At 36.8% G+C, this 6,824-nt stretch overlaps 1 pseudogene; it reads left to right on the forward strand.

Moving 5' to 3' along the window:
- Nucleotides 1-758: 758 nt before the first annotated feature.
- LOC126513372 (centrin-2-like) lies at nt 759-1,797 on the forward strand (annotated as a pseudogene).
- Nucleotides 1,798-6,824: the final 5,027 nt, after the last annotated feature.

Genomic DNA, 6,824 nt, shown 5'->3' on the forward strand with positions numbered 1-6,824 from the left:
GTCTGGGCTTGCATCCATGATTTCTTAGTGTCTACAGCATATCTATCCAGGATCTTCTGGCTTTCATGGTTTCTACTGAGAAGTCAGGTGTAATTCTGATAGGTTTACCTTTATATGTTCCTTGACCTTTTCCTTTGCAGCTCTCTCTCAATATTCTTTCTTTATTCTTAATGTTTTGTGTTTTGATTATTATATGGTGAAGGGATTTTTTTGATCCAGTCTATTTGGTGTTCTGTAAGCTTCTTGTACCTTTCTAGGGATATTCTTATTAAGGTTGGGAAAGTTTTCTTCTATAATTTTGTTGAATATATTTTCTGTGCCTTTGAATTTGAGTTCTTCTCCTTCTTCTACCCTTTAACATTTTTAGGTTTGGACTTTTCATGTTGTCCCAGATTTCCTGAAAGTTTTGTGTTAAGAACTGATTGGATTTAATGTTTTCTTTGACCAATGAGTCTATTTCCACTATAGAATCTTCAGCACCTGAGATTCTTTCTTATATTTCTTGTATTCTGTTGGTTATACTTGTCTCTGTAGTGCCTGTTTACCCAGATTTTCCATTTCCAGAATTCCCTTGTTTTTTTTTTTTTTTTAATTACCTCTATTTCAGTCTTCAAATCTTGAACTGATTCCTTTACCTGTTTGGTTTTTTCTTGGTTTTCTTTTAGGTATTTATTAATTCCTTCCAGCTTTTTGTTTGTGTTGTCTTCCATTTCTTTAAGGGAGTTTTTCGCTTCCTCTTTAACAGTCTCCAGGCCTTAACAACTGGTTGCGGAGGCGTCCATTCGGTGATGGCCTCTAATTTTAAGAAGACAAACATGGCATCCAATAGTCAGAGAAAAAGAATGAGCCCTAAGCCTGAACTGACTGAAGAACAGAAACAGGAAATCCGGGAAGCTTTTGATCTCTTTGATGCTGATGGAACTGGAACTATAGACGTCAAGGAACTAAAGGTTGCAATGAGGGCCCTGGGCTTTGAACCCAAGAAAGAAGAAATAGAGAAGATGATAAGTGAAATTGATAAGGAAGGTACAGGAAAAATGGAACTTTAGTGACTTTTTGACAGTGATGACTCAGAAAATGTCCGAGAAAGACACCAAAGAAGAAATCCTGAAAGCTTTCAAGCTCTTCGATGATGATGAGACTGGGAAAATATCATTCAAAAATCTGAAACGTGTGGCCAAGGAGTTAGGCGAGAACTTGACTGATGAGGAGCTGCAGGAAATGATTGATGAAGCTGATGGAGATGGAGATGGCGAGGTCAATGAGCAAGAGTTCCTGCGCATCATGAAGAAGACCAGTCTCTATTAAGATCAGTGCTTCTTTTTCTACTGCAAGCACATGTGACTAGATTTAGTGCCTGCCATTTTGTGAAATATGGCTTTTGAGAACCCCCCTCCCCCAACCTCTGGGGTAACTAGCCGTGACCTTGAATCTATTTTTGATTTTTGGAAGTTTCTTTGATATTAAGTTCTTTGTACCTTTACCTGCTGATTGATTCAACAGGGCAACACAAGAGCACACAGTGGGGAAAAGGGTCTGAGAGTGAGTCTAGCCACCCCACCTTCTATTACTTCACACTGCTCATGCATTCCACATAGCTGCAAACAAACCATGGCTTCTTAGATGTCCATGTACCCATGTTACCATAAGCAGTGGTTGTTCTAAAACTGTTCTAGTTTTTAGTAGACACCAGAGTGTAGTTTTTCCTCTCATAAAACCTAATGAATGCTTGCTGTGGCATTTGGATGTATGTCAATGTATTTGTTTTGTTTTAAAAATAAAACCTTTCTTAATTAAAAAAAAATAAATAAAAGTCTCCATCATTTTCATAAAGTTATGTTTAAAGTCATTTTCTTCTACTTCTTCTGGTTAGAATGATTAAATCTTCTTGTGTGTCTACTGGTTCTGGTTTTACCATGTTGCTCTTTAGGATGTTGGAGGAATTCTTGCATTGGCACCTACCCATCTCTTCTTTCAAATGAGGCTGGCAGTGTCTTGGCATCTTGGTCTAATTCTTGCTATGGCTGTCTCTTAGGTCCCCTCAGTATTGGAACAAGCTATGTAGCAGGGTTCCATGGAGCTCACAGGGAATTATCCTTTCATTTGTAAAATAAATTTTCTACAAAAACCCTAAAACCTCTCATTTTCACAGAGAAAAATTCAAAGACTTCTCCTGGTGGGAAATGAGTAATTGGTTGGCATAACTCTGCTCTCCAACATTCAACTTCCCTTTGCTATGAAGCGGTATCTGTCTCATATTTCTGTGTAACATATATTGTCCCTTCAGACTCAGTTATTAAACTAATGCTTAATATTAAATCTCAGATGACACAGGTTGGTTATCCATGTTTCTAGGAGTTGGTATTCATGTGTTTTCTGTCCTTGCCCTTGAATACTTAGAATAGAGATCTACATATTCAAATAAGCTCATGTTTCCCATTAGAGTCACATTTTTCATTTCATCAGTACTTGAGAGTGAATGATTTTTCATTGACCATTTCATTCTACTCTCACACAGTTATTGGAAACAGCACTCTGAGCCTCTGCATGAGTATACCAGAAGATTCTCAAAACTTGTGGTAACAAAAATTATATTTCCAGATCATAGAAAATCTCCTGGCAGAACTTCATGCCAATGAAAATAACTTAACTGGCTGTCATTTGTGTGAGTATAAGTATAAATGTGCAACGTTCATGGACCTGAGTCTTGTAGCTTGTACACTGTCATTCCCAATCTATTGGCCAAAGAAGATTACATGAAGATCTTGAGAGCTGAGCAAAGTGAGAGCCATATTTCTCATAAGGGCCCTCTCTTAAAGGGCAATGAGAGGCACTGGGCCACAGAAACAGTAAATTCCTTAGACAGTTATGACTTTGGAAACTTCACTCTGGCAAAAGTTCTCTCCCCAGGCAGTAGTAATGCTCGCCTAATTTGTGATCTTATGAGAATATACTTCTATGATTTAGGACTTGGGCACCCCTGTTCTGCTTGTTTTTTTATACCCACTAAACCTAACAAGTATGATGTAAATAAGATTAGTACCTTCATATATATTGGGCACCCCTTCTCTGATTGTTCTCCATACCCACAAGGCATAACAAGTATAATGTAAGTAAAATTAATGTCTTCATAAATATTTGATTCTTCAGTATAATGAACAAAGTAATTAATTATATAAGTTCTTTATACTGTAGGGTTAAATTCTATAAGCAACAAGGATGAAAATTTCTTACCCCAAGAGCTACAATCATGCATGTTTATGCTCCCAGTAACAGAGAATTTTTAAAAAATGTAAATGCAATAAGAATGTTCTAGAAAGCAGAACTGTGCATGCATAGTTCATGAAATAAGACAGCTTTTACGTATTTGTTAATATAACTTAGAACGAGAAACAATTGAATTTTAGAGAACAAAAGACATTGAAACCAGTTCTGTCTTGGATGTTTGTGTAACCTTAAATAAATTTAGTCAAGCAGATTGAGACCCATTCTATTAACTTAATAATTATACTAGTCTGAGTCATATTAAATTTGCCAATGTTTGTTTGTTTATTTTACCTTGTAGAGATGATAATAATTTGAAAGATTCCAGAAATGCTGGATTCATAATACTTTACTAGGGGTGAAAAGAGTCCATGTGAGTTGATTAAAACAAAATACTACATATACAATGGTACCATTATAATTGTAAAATTAGAAATTCATGGAAAAATACATAGCATACTCTAAACCAAAGCAAACTTGCTTTCCAGGAAGCTTTTTAAATAGTTTTGATGAAATTCTAAATTATAAAAATAAAATCAGGAAAACTAGTCCACTGCTGTAACAGATGAAAATGGCACAGAGTAGGTAGAAGGGAAAAATGTTTCTTTCAAAATAAAACAAAGAAAGACACAAAGGAAAAGAAATGAAATTGGAATCCATTATTCAGAAGTATTCCTGTGGGTGGGTGCCTATCTGTTCTTGTTTTCTAACTAAAGTAACTAGATTCCTCTTTGGAAGCAAAAGACAAAAGATTAACATATTTTCTTTGCAAGATGAGCAATAGATGAATCATGCTGTGGGGTGACTTTCCTAAAAAGAGGTTTCAAATGGAATGAGAGATTGGGAAGATAACATAAACACTAGCTTTTTCATTGAATTCTTTCTTAATTGTAAGAGAAGCTGACTCATCTGTGAGTCAGTAGGCTACTGTGTTATGTTAATGCTGGTTCTGAGAAGACTAAAATAAACTAAACCTCTCTTTAAACAAAGGAAAGAATGAACACTGCAGTGCTAGGTCTTAATCTTAAGATTAAGACAAGAAAGTGCTGGACTTCTTTCTTTTTTATTTTATTAAGACCTGAAAAACCCTCGAAGAGGACCTTCTCTTGGGAAGAGACCTCCCAGACGCCAAGGAACAGGCAGAGACCGCACGGATGCAAATCGCAAGAGGTTTATTGGGTAAACACAGGTACCTGTGGGCAACAAAGTCTTTCAGAGGACTTGAACGCCCTGCAGACTGGGGGGGAGGTCTTTTTATAGGAAATAGGGTGGCCAAAGCAGATTACAGAAGCAGATGCGTGGTTATTGGTCTGGTTGGAATGAGGCAGGGGGCATAAGTGGTTTTTCCTTTCCCAGCACAGATGTATGGCAACAGATATCCTATTCCTTTTTGGTTTTTCCTTTCCCAGCACAGATGTATGGCAACAGACATCCCATTGTATAGATATCCTATGTCACAAATATCCTGCTTTGCAGCCAGGGGCCCTGACCTCACTCTGCACTTACATTTGTTTGTCAAGAGCCTTGTGAAATGATGTTACAGTTAAGCTGGGATCCTTCATAGGGGGAATTGTTTCTTTTGTAAACTGCTGATATTCTAAGTTTGGCACATGTGTTGACTATAGGCATCCTGTTTCCCTAGGCAAATGGGATGTTCTCATGAGAGCAGGCTAGCTGCAGGTCCTGAGAGGGTCCTTAGGGTCTCAAGCGAACAGGATGTTCTCATGAGAGCTGGCTAGCTGCAGGTTTGGGGGGTGGGGTCTGTAGGGTCTTTTAGACCAAATATGGTTTAATTTTAATGATAAAAAATCATATTTATTTTTCTGTCAAGAAGAAAGTCTTCAAAATTTAACAGTAGGGTTAAATGGAGCTCAGGGACACAACCAGAGATCATGACAAAAGGATTCATGTATATATATAAAAAATCCCAGGGAATGTCAATAACATAAAATCTTTTCATCAATACTCACTGTAACTTAATCAACCTAGAAAAAAACACAATTAGTAAAACAATGTAATCTCATTTACCTTTTCTTATTCTGAAAATGGTGAAAATTATAAAGTTTGATATATTTTTAAACAAGTCATTTTAAAATTATTAGACAATCATACTAAAATTTCATTTTAACTTTTGGCTAAAGTGTTAATTATTGACTATGTTCAAAAGTACCTGGATGCAATAAATTCCCTTTTTAATGGAAAGGTTGTAAAATGCAGCCATGCCTCCGCCCTACTTGATAAAATTGCATTTTGGTCTTGAGGTTGAAGAACTTCAACTTTTCCTGAAGCTCCACAATTAATTTTATCCTTTAAATCTGCAGAATCATCCATACTTATGTCTTATTGTTCCTTTTCATGTACACAACAGAATACAAACCTTTTATAATTTTTTTTCCATTTTTTACACAAAAGAATTCAGATCTTTATTTCTTATTTCCATTTTGACAATATTTCATAAAAAATATATTAGTCACATTTTTCCCTTTGCATTTCTACACAGATCCTCCCTCACTCCCTACCCACCCAATTTCATGCTCTTCCTCTCTCTTAAACCAAAGCAAACCAAAAGAGATCACAGTACACACACACATGCATACACACACACACACACACACACACACACACACACACACACGCATGTATACCATAAAATTTGTTTGTCTATTTTATATTGGCCAACTGCTCCAGAGCATAAGGCTTGCCCTGGAGTGTGGTTGATATGCCCAGTATCACTCCACTGCAGAAAACTAATTTTCACTTCTTAAATACTACAAGTTGCTAGTAACTTCTTGGTTATGGGTGGGACTTTGTGCTTACTTCCCCTTCTCCATCCTCGGATTTTTTACCTGTTTTTAACTTGTACAAGTCTTGTGCATGTTGTCACAGTCTCTGCAAGTGCTTATGTGCAAGAGCCCTGTTGTGTCTGTTTTCTTGGAGCTATATACCACCTTTTGACTCTTACAATCTTTACACCCCTATTCCACATAAATCCCTGAGCTTTGAAGGGAGAAGTGTGAAAACTACATACCATTCAGGTCTGATTTTTTCCAAACCCACTCACTCTCTTTAGACTGTCCAGTTTTGAGCCTCTGTCTTAAATACCATCTACTACAAGAAGTTTCTCTGATATGGGTTGTGCAATGTATTAGTGCATGGATATAACAATATGTCAATATGCTTATTATATGCTCATTTAAAAGAATAATTGTAGTAGGTTTTCCTCTGGGTTCATAGCCTACCAGTCTCGGGTTCGTGTCCTCTTTAACCTGTCAGGTATGAATTTTATCTCATGTCTGAACTCCAATCAAAAGGTGGTTGTTTACTTCCAAAACATTTGTGACCCTATTGCATCAAGTATTATCTTGTGCACAGATTGTCATTGTAACACACAGGCTTTGTAGTTGGGTGAGAGTAATGATTACTTTTATCCTCAGTTAATACATTTGTAGCATCTAGTGCTGTGATCAGAAGGGATGAAGCTCCTTGTTGAGAACAGTTCAATTTCTCCACGCTGGTTGACATAAGTATATGTTGTCCACAGCAATAGGGTCCTACTGTCA

The sequence above is a fragment of the Alexandromys fortis genome, unplaced genomic scaffold (genome assembly GCF_014885135.2).
Source record: "Alexandromys fortis isolate MF-2015 unplaced genomic scaffold, M_Fortis_MF-2015_v1.1 scaffold_74, whole genome shotgun sequence".
In the NCBI taxonomy this organism is placed as follows: domain Eukaryota; kingdom Metazoa; phylum Chordata; class Mammalia; order Rodentia; family Cricetidae; genus Alexandromys; species Alexandromys fortis.